The sequence below is a fragment of the Symphalangus syndactylus genome, chromosome 6 (assembly GCF_028878055.3).
Source record: "Symphalangus syndactylus isolate Jambi chromosome 6, NHGRI_mSymSyn1-v2.1_pri, whole genome shotgun sequence".
NCBI lineage: Eukaryota > Metazoa > Chordata > Mammalia > Primates > Hylobatidae > Symphalangus > Symphalangus syndactylus.
In genome coordinates, this window is record NC_072428.2 from 100008518 (window position 1) to 100022994 (window position 14477).

The 14477-nt window shown below is 30.5% G+C and overlaps 1 long non-coding RNA gene across 1 annotated transcript in view; it reads left to right on the plus strand.

Annotated features, from left to right (window-relative positions):
• Window positions 1-1484: 1484 nt before the first annotated feature.
• The window catches only part of LOC134736955 (uncharacterized), a 34380-nt gene continuing 21387 nt past the window's right edge, over window positions 1485-14477 (plus strand). The window contains exons 1-2 of the long non-coding RNA XR_010121459.1: window positions 1485-1548; window positions 2164-2244. This is a non-coding gene — a long non-coding RNA (uncharacterized lncRNA). The remainder of the gene's footprint in view (window positions 1549-2163; window positions 2245-14477) is intronic.

The window sequence follows — 14477 nt, forward strand, 5'->3', positions numbered from 1 at the left end:
TTGTTCCTATTTGTCTTTGTCTTTACTGTTTTTCTGTTTGTTTTTTTTTTGTGTGGTTTTAATTGACCATTTTATGATTCCATTTTCTCTCTTTTTTTAGCATAACTAATTATACTTCCTTTTTTCCTTTTTCTAGTGTTGCCCTATAGTTTGCAATTTACATTCACAACAAATCTATATTCATTTTGAAATAATACTATAAACCTTCATGGGTCGGTCAAGTGCCTTATAATAAAAAAAATAAGACCCTAATTTCTTCCTCCCTTTTCTTGTATTATTGTTGTCTTTTTTTTCATTTATGCATAAGCACACATAAGCATACATATGTAATATGTATATATATAAATATATAAAATAATCAAATATATTGTGGTCGCTATTTTAAACAGACTTTTATTGGTTAGGTTGATTAAGAAATATAAAAGTTTATATTTTACCTTGACACTTCCTTACTTGATTGCTCTTTCTTTATGTAAGTCCAATTTTCTGACCTATACTATTTTTCTTCTCTCTGAAGAACCTTTTAACATTTCTTGCAAGGCAGGTGTACTGGCAACAAATTTTCTCAATTTTTGTTTGTCTAAGAAAGTCCGTATTTCTCTCTCACTTTTGAAGGATAATTTTACAGGGTGTAAAATTCTAGGCTGGTGTGGGTTTCTTTTTTTTATTTTCCCAACATTTCAAATATTTTACTCCACTCTTTTCTCACTTGTGTGTTTTCTGAGAAGTCAGATGTTATTCTAATCTATTCTTCTGTAGGTAAAGTTGTTTTTTTTTTTTTTTAAATTATTTCCTCTGGCTTCTTTCAAGTATTTTTCTTCATTGATTTTCTGCATTTTGCATATAATATGCCTAGGTGTTTTGGCATTTATCTTTGTTGTTTTTTCTGAGCTTCCTGGAACAATAGTTTGGTCTTTAACATTAATTTGCGGGAAACAGTCATTCTTGTTTAAAAGATTTCTTCTGTTTATTTCTCTCTTTCTTCTCCTTCTAATATTCACATTACACACACTTGACGGCTTTTGTAGTTGTCTCATAGTTATTGGACATATTTTTTCCATCTTTTTTTCTTTGCCTTTAAACTTTGGAAGTTTCTATCATGAGATCATTAGCATGAGGAAAACTCAGCAATTCTTTCCTCAGTCATGTCCAGTCTATTAATGCTCATCAAAGACATTCTTTATTTTATAGTGTGGTTGTTCTTCAGCATTTCTTTTAGATTCTTTCCTCTTTCCACTCTTTCATCTTTCTGCTTACATTGCCCATCTATTCTTGTATGCTATCTATTTTATCCATTAAAGCCTTCAGCGTATTAATCATAGTTGTTTTAAATTCCAAATCTAATAATTTCAAAATCCCTGCCATATGTCTGAGAATGGTTATAATGTTGTTCTGTCTCTTCAAACTTTGTTTTGTTTGGTTTGGCGGGGGGGATTCTTTCCTTTTATTATGTCTTATATGCTTTTTCTTTCTTTCTTTTTTTGGATAGCTGGATATGATGTATTAGGTAAAAGGAACTATGGTCAAGAGGCCTTCAGTGGCATGGTGGTAAGATGTGGGGAGAAAATCCTTGCTGAAGTCTGTCTGTTAGTGAGCCTGGGACTCTAGCCTGTGATCTTCACACCCGCTTCTGTTTCTGGCCTTCGGTGAAACAGGATGGCTAGAATGGGCTGGAGTTGTGTATTTCCCAGCCCCCAGATCAGGTAGGTTCTGACAAGACTCCAGCAGGTCTCCTAAAATATTTTGTCCTGAGGTAAGGCTTTGTGAAAAGTACAGAATGCTCTGGTATATTTCAGTATGATTCCTTTTCCTCTCCTCTACTGGAAGCAGAAGGGATTTTTTTTCTCTAACCTTCACTGGAAAATCCTGGTTGAGCTCTGAATGTAGAATACGAAAACTCTGGGACCTCCCTCAGTCGGGATTCCTCTGGGGTTTTAAATTATCAGACTTGTCCACACTAAGCCTTGAGAAATTCTTCAATTACAGTTTAGATTTTCTTACCCAAGCACTGGTTCCCATAGAGGTTTCTGTCTGTGGATTTCTGCTTTGGTAGATTGAGATTTTGTACATTTGCCTGTCTCTCCAAATTTGAAGGTCAATGATTTTTCCCTGTGACTTCGTTTATCTGAGAAATCTAAGGATTGTTGATTTTCATTTGTTCAGGTTTTTCACTTGTTAGGATGGAGTGGCAACTTTCAACTCCTTACATGCGAAATCAGAAACCAGAAGTCCCCCGATGAATTTGTAAGTATTAACATTTTCTGCTGTAATAAACATTTTTTCTAATCTTTGTTAATGGTTAATATTTTAAGTAAAGTTTTTGTTTCCACACAATAAAATTCACTGTTTTGCAACAGCTCTGTAACCGCCACCACAGCCAATATATAGAAATATCTCATCCCCTCCAAAACTATTCATTTTTATCCCTTTTTAGTGATCCTTATCATTGTATCAAGCTGTTGTGTACATCTGTAGTTTGTACCTCTTAATTGCTGTGTAGTGTTCTGTTATATGGATGTACCAGTTTATTTACCTGTTTATCAAGTGAAGGATATTTGGATTGTGTGCAGTTGTCAGCAATTATAAATGCCAACACTTATAAATATTATAAATATTATTAATGAAGTAGAACTTGAAAAGCATTACCATTTGATAATACTAAACCACAAAATATTTAGGCATAAATCTAGCAAAATAGAAACAGGATCTATAAACTCAAACTGTAAATCTCATGAAAGAAAAGAGAAACCTACTAAACTGGGAAATAAAGTATTTTATATTATAAATATAACCCTGTAAGTATTCCATTATAAATAATCTAATATGTGATAATATATTATTGAATATTATAAATATTCTAATATTCAGTGGTATAGTAAGAAAATTATAATTAACAATAACATATAGTATTTTTCAAAGAAGCTAGGTATTTGTAGTGTTCCCAACACAAAGAAAAATGTTTGAGGTGATGAACATCCCAATTACCCTGATTTGATCATTACACATTGTATACATATATCAAAGTATCACACATACCCACAAAATATGAACAACTATATCAACAAAAATAAAAATAAATAAATAAATATTTGTGGACAGGCTTTTGCATGAACATAACTTTTCATTTCTGTTGGATAAACAGCAGTGGGATTGCTAAATCATTTGTTAAGAATGTGCATAATTTTATAAGAAACTGCCAGTTTTCCACAGGAGTGCACTAGTTTATCTTCCTACCAGCAGAGTATGAGCATTCTGGTTGCTACTTATACTTTCTTGCACTTGGAATTATCCATTTTGTTGTGGTTTGTGTGTGTGTATGTTTGGACATTCTAGTAAGTTAGTGGTGGCATGTAATTGTGTTTTTAATGTTCGTTTTTCTAATGACTAATGATGCTGAGAATCTTATGCAATTATTTGTCATTCATACACTGTTTTCTTGTGAAGTGTCTATACAAATATTTTGTCCATATTTTAGAATTGCCTTATTTGTCCTTTCCAAGCTAGGTTATTTGTAAATAGTTTATTCCAATCTATACTCTGTCTTTCAATCCTCTTAGCAATCTTTTTCAAAAGGCAGAGATCTTTATTTTGATGAAGACCAATTTATCACCTTTTTTTTCTTTTATGGATCATACTCTACAGGTAGTAGCTAAAAAAACTTTGTCTAAGATGAGATTAAAAAATTTCCTTTTATGTTTTCCTCCAGAGGTTTTATATCTACAATTAGTTTTATGGTCTATTTTGAGTTGTTTTTTGCATAAAGTAAAACAAATAGCTGAGATTTTGGGTTTTGTTTTTATTCTTTTTGCATGTATGTATTCAATAATTCTAACATGTTTTCCAAAAGATCATTTCTTCTTGAATCAATTAACATTGTTATTTTGTCTAAAAGCAATTGATCATGAAAGAATGGGTGTATTTCTGGATTAACTATTATGTTATATTGAAACATGTAGTTATCTTTTCAGCAAAACAACACTGTTTTATTGTTGAAGCTTTATAGGATGGCTTTAATATTTTATCAGAACAAATTTTGTTCTTTTTCAAAATTGTATAGCTAGTCTAGTTTCTAGTTTATTTTTATCCCCCTGAAAATTTTAGAATTAGATTTTTGACATGCACAAAAACATGCTGGGATTTTGATTGGAGATGCACTGAATCTCAACACAATTGCACTGAATTTAAACTAACATCAATATTCAGTATTCCAATTCATAAAAAGACTGCATTTCCCAATTTTTTAGTGTTCTTTTTTCTTTCACGTGATTTACAGTTTAGTTTTAGAGATCCTGTTCCTATTTTGCTAGATTTATGCCTAAATATTTTGTGAGGTTTAGTATTACTAAATGGTAACGCTTTTCAAGTTCTACTTCACTGATAATACACAGAAATGTAATTAACTTTTCTTTACTGACCTTATATCCTGTATTCTTGCTAAAGTCATTTTTATGTTCTAGTGCTTATAGATTTCTTGGGGTTTTTTTACATATACAATCATATCTTCTGAGTGAATAATGATGATTTCATTTTTTAAGTGTTTAAGCTTTTATTTTATGTTTTTTTTTTTGCTTCATTATATTGATTAAGACCTCCAGTATAATGTTCAATAGGATTTGTGAGAGTAGACACCCTTGTGTCTTTCCCAAGATTAAGGGAAAGGCATTTAATTTTTCACCATCAGCTGTGATGTTAGCTAGAGGAATTATTGTTTGTTTTTAATGGGTTTCCCATTATTAGGTTAGGAACATTCCCTTCTAGACAAGCTGCTGAGAGTTTTAATCATAAACTGATCTTGGATTTTTTCAAATAATTTCTCTAATTCCCTTTGGAGGTTGTCATATGGATTTTCTTCTTTATTCTGCTCTTATGGGGAATTAGATTGATTGCATTTCTAGTGTCAAATGCTTTTTATTCCAAGAATAAGACCTATTTGGTCATTATAGGCTATCTTTTATATATTGCTAGATAAATTTACTACTATTTCAATAAGAAAGTTTGTTTCTTTATTTACTATCAATATTGGATTGCAGTTCTAATTATAGTGACTGTGGTTTTGGTGTCATAATACTAGCTGCAAAAAAAAAAACGTATTGAGAAATATTCCACTCTCTTCTGTTTCTGGAAGTGTTTGTGTTATTAGTTTAATTTCATTAATATCTGTGTTTTTTCTTTCCTTCTGTGTGCTCAGTATATAATTTGTCCTTCTTTGTCTAAATTTTCTGAGTAGAAACTTAGATTACTGACTTGACCTGTGATGTTTCTTCTTTTCTAAAATCGGAACTTAATGCTATAATTTCTTTCTAAATACTAATTTAGCTGAATCAAACAATTTTGAAATGTTGAGGTTTTCCTTCATTCCATATTTTTTCTTTCCCTGTGATATCTTCTTTGACCCTTGGGTTATTTCTAAGTCTGTTGTTTGATTTCATATATTGCAAAATTTCCAGGTTTTTTGTTAATGAATTCTAGTTGAATTGCAATATGTTCACAGAAAATATTTTCTATAATTTTATTTTTAAAATATGTTTTATGTTTAGTTATATTGCCTAGAAAATGGTTTATCCTAATGAATATTCCATGTGGTCTTGGAAAAAATCTTTTTCTACAATTGTGGAGTAAAATGTTTCATAAATGTTAATTAGGGCAAATTGACTAATAGTGTTCTTCAGACCTTCAATATTATTGCTGATTTTCTGCATAATTGTTTTATTTATTGCTGTGAAAGAATAGTTGAAATATCCAAAAACAATTGTAGGTTTTTCTATTTCTTCTTTTAGTTCTGCCAGTTTTTGCACCATGTATTTTGAAGTTTTATTTTTAGGTGCATAGACATTAAATTTTTATATCATCTTTAAAATTTACCTTTTTATCATTATCTAGTGTCTTTTTATCCCCAGTAATATTCCTTTTTCTGAAGTTTACTTTATCTGATATTAATAGCCTTCTAGTTTGCTTCTGATTTATTAATATAAATCATGATTTAGGCATTTATCCCTTTTGTAATTTGCTTAGCTTCTTAAATCTATAAATTCATGTCTTTTGCCCTTGTCATAAATAATGTTACCATGTATGTATGGATTTTATTCAGTCCCAACAGTCTGTTGGTCATCTATTCCTTTGCCAATACCAATTTGTTTTAATTACTTAATAAGCCTTAATATCTAGTAGTGAAAGTTCTATTAATATGTTCTTGTTGCCCTCTCTCTCATATATATTTATTTGTGTGTGTGTCTGTATGTGTATACAGACTTTGTATATCAATTCATAGATATACAAATGAAAAACATTTGCTGAGATAACTAGTTTTTATCTTTGTTTTGCCAAGTAGTATTGGTTGGACAGTCAGTGAAATGTTGTGTGAACGGAAAATATCTTGGGACCCCAAAGTCACTAAGGAAAACTTAAGCTGGAAATTGCTTAGGGAAAACCTTCCTCTAGTTCTGTTCAAAGTTACTAAGATAGATACATATCTGATTGTCCCCTTTGGAAAGGCTAATCAGAAACTCTTGTTTGTCTTTAGTTAAATTGATTCCTAAGTATTTTGTGCGGTTTTATGACTATTTTATGAATGTTTTATTTTAAAGTTGTTTGTTTCTAGTATATACAAAACCAAAACTTTTTGTAAATTAAACTTGTATCTTTTCATCCTGCTAAACTTTTCTTTTTTGCTACATTATAATAGCTGCCCCCTGCCATATAACAGTGAATGAGGGTGGTAAAATCAAGCACCTTCACATCATGATCAAACTTCGATATGTTGCCATTAAAAGTGAGGCTAGCTGTAACATTTTTTTAATTAATTATTTTTTTTTTGCTTTTTCTTGTTCTTTTATATATATATTTTATATTATATATTTTATATATAATATATATTATATATATTTTATATTATATATAATATATATTATATATTTTATATTATATATAATATATATTATATATTTTATATAATATATTTTATATATAATATATATATTATATATTTTATATTATATATAATATATATATTATATATATTTTATATTATATAATATATATATTATATATATTTTATATTATATATAATATATATTATATATATTTTATATATATTATATATATATATTTATATACTTTTTATATATATTTTATATATATATATTTTTTTTTTTTACATATATATAAAACTTTAAGTTCCAGGGTACGTGTGCACAACGTGAAGGTTTGTTTGAGACAGAGTCTCGCTATGTCACCCAGGCCAGAGTGCAGTGGCGCGATCTCGGCTCACTGCAAGCTCTGCCTCCCGGGTTCACGCCATTCTCCTGCCTCCGGCTCCCAAGTAGCTGGGACTACAGGCACCCGCCACCATGCCCGGCTAATTTTTTTTAGCTGTAAGATTTCTATAGGTTACCTTGGTTAGTTTTTATCTTGAGTGATAGTTGAATTTTATCAAGTGGTTTTCTACAATTTTTGAAATTACCACCTGACAGTCCGCGTTATTCTGTTAGCCTTGCGAAACACATTGATTATTTTCTAAATGAAAACCATCATTGTATATTCGAAGTAAACCTCACTCTGTCATGCTGCATTCTTTTATATGTGTCTCTGAAATCATTCTGTTAATATTTTGTTAAAGAACTTGTAGTTGTATTCCCATAGACTCAAAATAGGTCTATAGAGGTCTGCAGCATATTTGAAATGTCTTTGTATTTTGAAGGTATAAAACATACTATAAGCTATTCCTTCCCTATTTTTGGGGAAAAAATTGCAGTTTTCTATGTAAATTTCATGAAATTACTATTTATATTTATATTTTCCCATGTTTTTAACAGTTTTTGAAGTTTCTGAATTTAGTTTGCAGTTCTTATGTAGCTTATCTGTAAATTCTTGGGATTTCCTCCACATAATATTGATCCATCTTTAAATAATGACAGTTTTATTCCTTATCTAACCTACTATTTTTTTTGTCTTGTTTCGTACATTGGAAGTGCAGAGAAACGTCAATGTGCTTTGCATGCTTTAAAAATTCCTTATAATACTCATATTAAATTGAGAACTTAACATGACTAGAGGCTTGAAATCAGTTAACAGGCTATTGCACCAGTCCAAAAAAGGTGATTATATGTTCCTGAATAAAGAAATATAACAAAAATATATGTTTTAATATGAGAAGAAATGGGAAGAGAATGGATTTGAGAGAAATTTAAAAGATATACTTTCTGATAATGAAATAGGAATGAGTTATTTGTGAATTGGTCATAAAGTCCAGATGACTGCAGAAGAGAATAGGGGATATTCATGCAAGAATAACTACATATTAAAATAAGATAATCATATTCTTGTAAAGGATGCTTTATTTTGAAATGAAGAAAGACAAATGTCTTTCAGTAGTGGTCAAATTCTCCTGACACAAAATAGTTGAAACTGCAAAGGAAACATTTTAGCTTCAAATAAAATTATTTTCTTTATTAGAATATTTGTTTATAATATAGTTCAGTAAGAAAAGTATGAGCTTTGACATAAATATGTTTTATTAATGTCTCTGGAACACATGTATTTTTTCAGTTTGGTCTATACCCATCATGATAAGATTGAGAAAATTATGTAAACTGTCAGCCTGAACAAAAAACGTATGGCAAAAATGTGATATGACAAACAGCATCCTATGATGGAACCAGAAAATGATAGCTTGATGTCTGTCTTTAGCACATGTGATAAAGAATGGGGAAACAAAAACATTACCAAACATTTCTCATCAATCTTGACAATAATTAGGTGCTTCTACCACAATAATGAGCTTAGTGTTTTGGAGATGAGTGGTTACTGGTAAAAATACAGTGTTTCATAATTTTTATAAGGAGTATAATAAACTCACACTAACCATTTGGTATGTGGTGAGTATGCCTTTGAGTGATTTTTATATTTATTGCATTATAAACTGTAGGAGTATTTATGCGTCACAGTAGCAATAATGTAAGAAGATTAAATCAAGATTCCTACTCTCTCCAAATACTACAGAGATATCATAAACCTTATAAATTTAATACCTAACTTCAATAAAATATCTAAAAATTAAGCACTCAAACTTGATGGTATGAATATACTGAATAAGAGTGAGTGTTCTAATATGAATATATTTGGTATCTAATGAACACATGGCAATGTGAAGCAAAAAGGTAAAAAATTAATGTTTAATAGAAATAGTGATAGTTGGCACCATTTTTATTGTATTTAAAATGAGTGTGTTCAATGTTCCAAAATAAGTGTAATTATTGCTATTGTTATTTCCCCCATGCCATTTATTGTTTTAGTTTAAGGAAGCTTCTTGCTCATTCTAGTTTAAGACCTTAAATTAGTGAACATGTTTTAAAATTTATCTACATTAAAGTTACATCTATATAGATGGTCATATTATCACATTTTTATTGCAAATTTTTAATGTGGAAAAAATAACTGATTTTCCAATGTTAAATAAACCTTACAGAACTGCTAGACTAACTGCTATGGCTATCTGAAGAAATTAGCAAATGCTCTTCCTCCCAAAAAGTAGAAATCTTGGCAAAATTGTTAGAAATAACCATGTCAGTGCTATGAAAATTACCCAAAAACAAACATCAAATTTAAAACCATTTATCATGAAAAGCTGCTATGAATAGCAGGACATTGTAGTCTTTTTTGTTAGAATTTCTCCCATTCCCTCTAGGTCTGCAGTGTTCCCAGGGCAATGCTGGCTATTAGAAATAATAGTCATGCTGCCAGGATAAATGGATTTGATTCAAGGCAGATTGTGGAAATACATGAAGGTGGTTTGTTGGTGAAAGTAGAAACCTCAGTAGAAAACAAATGAGAAAAATTCAGAGCTTTGCTAGCCTAAGTTTACGGAACTGGTTATGGGAGTGGAATACCAGTCAGATTTTATGCGGTAGACATATATGAGAGAGCCATACAAGAGATAAATAAGTTCTTCCTACATCCATAGCTGACTAAGAAATTAGTCAAAAAAGAGATCCATAACAGGTCCAAAGAAAGTGAAAAATCAAAGGTGGTGTATAAAATGGTTAAACTTGGAAAGTGCTCACAAATCCACATACAAATTCAATGATAGAGGATGAAAAGCCATATAGACTTGAGATGTTTGACTCTATCTGTTCAAATAATTAGCTGATCACTTATTTATGCAGTCATAAGAGCAGCCAGTAAGAAGTCAAGCAAAGTAAAATAAAAAATAATAAAACATAATTAAATACAAACATGGCTACACACCATGAGGAAAATAGATTCATTGTTTAAGACAAATTACAAAAATCCTTCAGAGAAATATATTAGAATCAAGAGTTACTAAAATACATTATATAAATTTTTACTTTTCAACAAAACATGATGCAACATGGAAAGAAACAGTAAATTGAGACCTATACTTAGAAGAAATAAAAAGCAGGCAACAGAAACTGATTCCAAGTGGGCCCAGATGTTAGTTTAGCAGAAATATTTCAAAGTAGCTATTCTGAATATATTTAAAGATTATACGACAGTATCAAGACAATGGCTCAAAAATGAGAATCTCAGTAAATGCATAAAAACTAAAAAATAAAATGAGAAATTTAAAATTGAAAAATATAATAAACAAAATAGAAAATTCTCTAAAGAATTTAAAAGCATATTTAAGATGGTAGAAAAACAACAATCAGTAAACTCAAAGATTAATCAATGAGAATTATCTGGTTGAATAACAGAGAAAGAAACAAACAAGTATCAATTAAGAGAGTCTTATCAACATACACACAAACACACGTATATGTGTGTTTAAGAGTAACAGTACTAAAAACAGGGAGAAAGGGAATTATATTGGAGCAAAGTTTCTATTTTCAACAGAATTAACCTGAAGTACATCGTGATTAGTTAAAATATGTAATGCCATACCTACAGGTATCACCACCAAAATTCATCTTTATTCAGATGAATGGAAAAGGAATGTATGATGCCAGTCTCTTCCTGTTTCTACCTACAGTTTCTACTCCTTCTCACCTGTTTATATTCTCTTGGGCTTCTTCAGAGCAGAAGTTAACTGCTACTCTAACAGTGATCTGGCAAATTGTACTCACCTGGTTTGGCAGATGTTTAAACTTACGTTTTCTCAAATGGACCCTTTTTCTTGGGTGTACTTCAAACGCAGCTCTCCACCTAATCATTGGTGATCTCTCACTTGAACTTTCTTTAGTGTGTGCAAATCATCTCTTTTTTCTGATCCTTCTGCATCCTAAGCTATATTTTTATATTATTTCTTTTCTGGTCTTTTCCCCTCCAGGCAGTACTCTTGGGCAGGATCTAAAACCCGTCCATAACAAGATCTCATCTTCAGAGGAGCCAAGAAGTCACGGTCACACATACTTAAGATTTTTCAGGCATGATTCGGAACAAGTTCATCCCATACACCATGCTCCAAGAAACCCAAATACACTATCCCAGTGGCATTCTTGAGGCTTCTTTTTCTAGACTTGAATATAGAATAAGGTATTTAATTTTTTCCCATTTAGACATGGGAGACAATAACAGTCCCAGAAACCCAATAGTTTTCCAGAATTATCTTCAAATAGTTATCTTCTCTCTCTCACTCTGTACCCTCTTTGGGGTTGACAGCTAAGCATTGCAAAACCGGTTTTTGACCATGTTCTGTTTTGATGATTCTGCCTTTTGATAGCATATATAATTGGAGCTATGCTCTTCAGAACTGGACCAAAACCGAGGCAGCCCAACTCGCATTTTTAGCACTTTCTTATATTAGTGTTGGAACCCAGCTTGGTCTTAAACTTTCTTACAATATATATTGATATATTTGTGCATAATGTTTAAATAGCCTTAACAATAATTCTCTTGATCTGTATAGATCTCTGATCTACACAAACACTCTAATACCAGCCTCCATTAATAGGAGGTTTGGAATGACTCAGCCTTTATAGAAAAAAATCCTTGAATATTATTCCGTCATTCATGCTTTGTTCTATTTCCATGTGTTCTTGATTTCTAATCTGTAATTTTCACTTCTATTTTGGGCCCCACTCTCACCCTTTGGGCTAATGAGAGATATAGCTTCTTTTCTTTTTACTATTTTTTGATATCTTTTTTAGACATTATTTTCCACCAATTTCCTACCTCTACTGGCTTCAGATAAATTTGGGTAATTGTCCTAACCATTTGGGCACAGTTGTTCTCCTCCATTGAAACTAACCTGTTGGTTTCCTAAGGAAGGATTACAATTTATCCATTTGCATGCTAGAACTCTAATACCAATTCTGGCTTTGTTTAGCATTCTCAGATGGGCCCTAGGCTCATGGGACGAATTGATGAAATTGAATTAGTAATCTAAAACTTGGCACAACCAAAAGAAAATGCACTTACTGACCTAAAGACACAGTGATCATTTTTACAGTTAATAAAGATAAATTCAGAGGAAAAGGTTCTGTTCAGATTATAAATTTTAGTAGTATAAGCATGAGAGGATATAGTCTGCTTTGATCGAAGTAAATATAGAAAGAGTTGTGGAGATTATTTATCAGGAATAAAAAGATTAAGGAAAATGACATGTCTATGAATCTATATACCTGAACATACAATTATATTTGATCTGATTGAAAAGAGAGGCAACTTTTTAACATACAAACTTTAAGTCCCTAATGAACCTGTATCACTGGAGCTATGAACAAACATATTGGCAAATTATGTGAATTGTCCATATAATTTAAATCAAAACTATGCATGTGTGCCTACAGTATTGATATGCAATATCTGTTAGCTAATTTTGTTTCCTTTTTATCACTGAATAACCTGATGGATCATCTATAAAAGTAAAATACAATTACTGGGGAAATATTCATAGTGCCACCTATATCCTATGAGGTCATACTCAGTAAGTTTAAATTCTATAGGTAATATTCAAATAATACTCCCCAAAAATAGATTCTACAACATCTTGTATGACTTATTTAGATGCATTATTTTAACTTTAAATAGTTTTTCATGTAATGCAGTTAGACTAAGAGTGTAATAAATAAATTATTGGTCAAAGAGCATAGAAAACTTCATAAGTCATTTGGGCACTTTCCAGTTTACAGTATCAAAAGTGTATAAACAACTCACTTTCTAAAGTAGACTACAGAGAAGTTACTATATATTTTCTTCACAGATCAACATGGCAATGTGCTGCAATAGGCCTCCCTGTTGTCATTTAGTCTTATCATTACTTAGCCAAATCCCAGACCACATGCCCCAACCCCCAATCTGATAGTACTTAAGACCCCCCACTGCAAACAAATAAACTAATAACCGTGTTTATCTTCACTTTGCAGTGCAGTTGCAGAAATCACTTATCTTTTACTAGTTCATTTATTTTCTAGAAACAAACCACATAATGAAATTTCAGAGAATTTTAAATTGTCAACTGTTCAAAATTCATATTAACAACTAGACCATTTGAGGTAGGAACCACAACCATGTTACTGCATGGGCCCTCCTCAAATGCCAAATCAATGAAGACTATCATTGATGATTGATAAATATATATTTGTTTAATTGATATTACACTGTACAATGTAGATTTGGCCAAAGGGAACAATGAAGTCAATGTCATCTCTCAAAATAAAATTATTGTCCTTTTTTTCAAACATCTCACTTTCTCATTTAATGGAAATTATCTTAACATTTATGTAATACACACCTAATTGAAGAAAAACCTAGATACAAATAGTCATAATTTTTGCTTGATATGTAAGTTAATCAACAGAACCTTAGAAATAAGTTATGAATCATTTTGATTCGACAGGGTGATATAATTAGATTTTGGCTATAATGTTGATTAATGCAGATTGTTTCTGGGAAAACCTCTATTAATTAAAAACAAACAGAAATAAACTTTTAATAAATGAAATATTGTAGGTCCTTATTTAATCATGTTAGGAGAAAGATAAAAATTTCTAAACAAACCAGAAGTGGACATTTTTGATTACAAATATGTTCAAGAAACTTATACCAAATGCTTTCACTCTCTGCTTTTACTGTTGTCATTTTTAAAATGAAGAGCCTTAGGGAAAGAATGATGACATTTAAATAATGAAACTACTGTTTATTAAATATTTACTATGTTCAGGGCATTGTGTTAAACATTTTCTAGGCATTATCTACTAGAATACAGAAACAAGGCTATGAAATACATTGTTATTTATTTCAAATTGAAAATTAATCAAATTGTCTAAGGCTGACAGTAAATTTTGGAATAAACCCATGCTGCCTGACATTGAACCTGAGTTTTAACCACTGTTATAATTGTATAAGATAATATTATATTATAAAAACATGATAATGTAGCATTATATAATAAAAAACAGTATAATATAGTGTTATTAAAACTTTACAATATAGTATTGTATCAGCAAAATAGTATAATATAGTATTATATTAAAATACTATTATAACATTATAATGCACTATTATAACATTAGAATTTA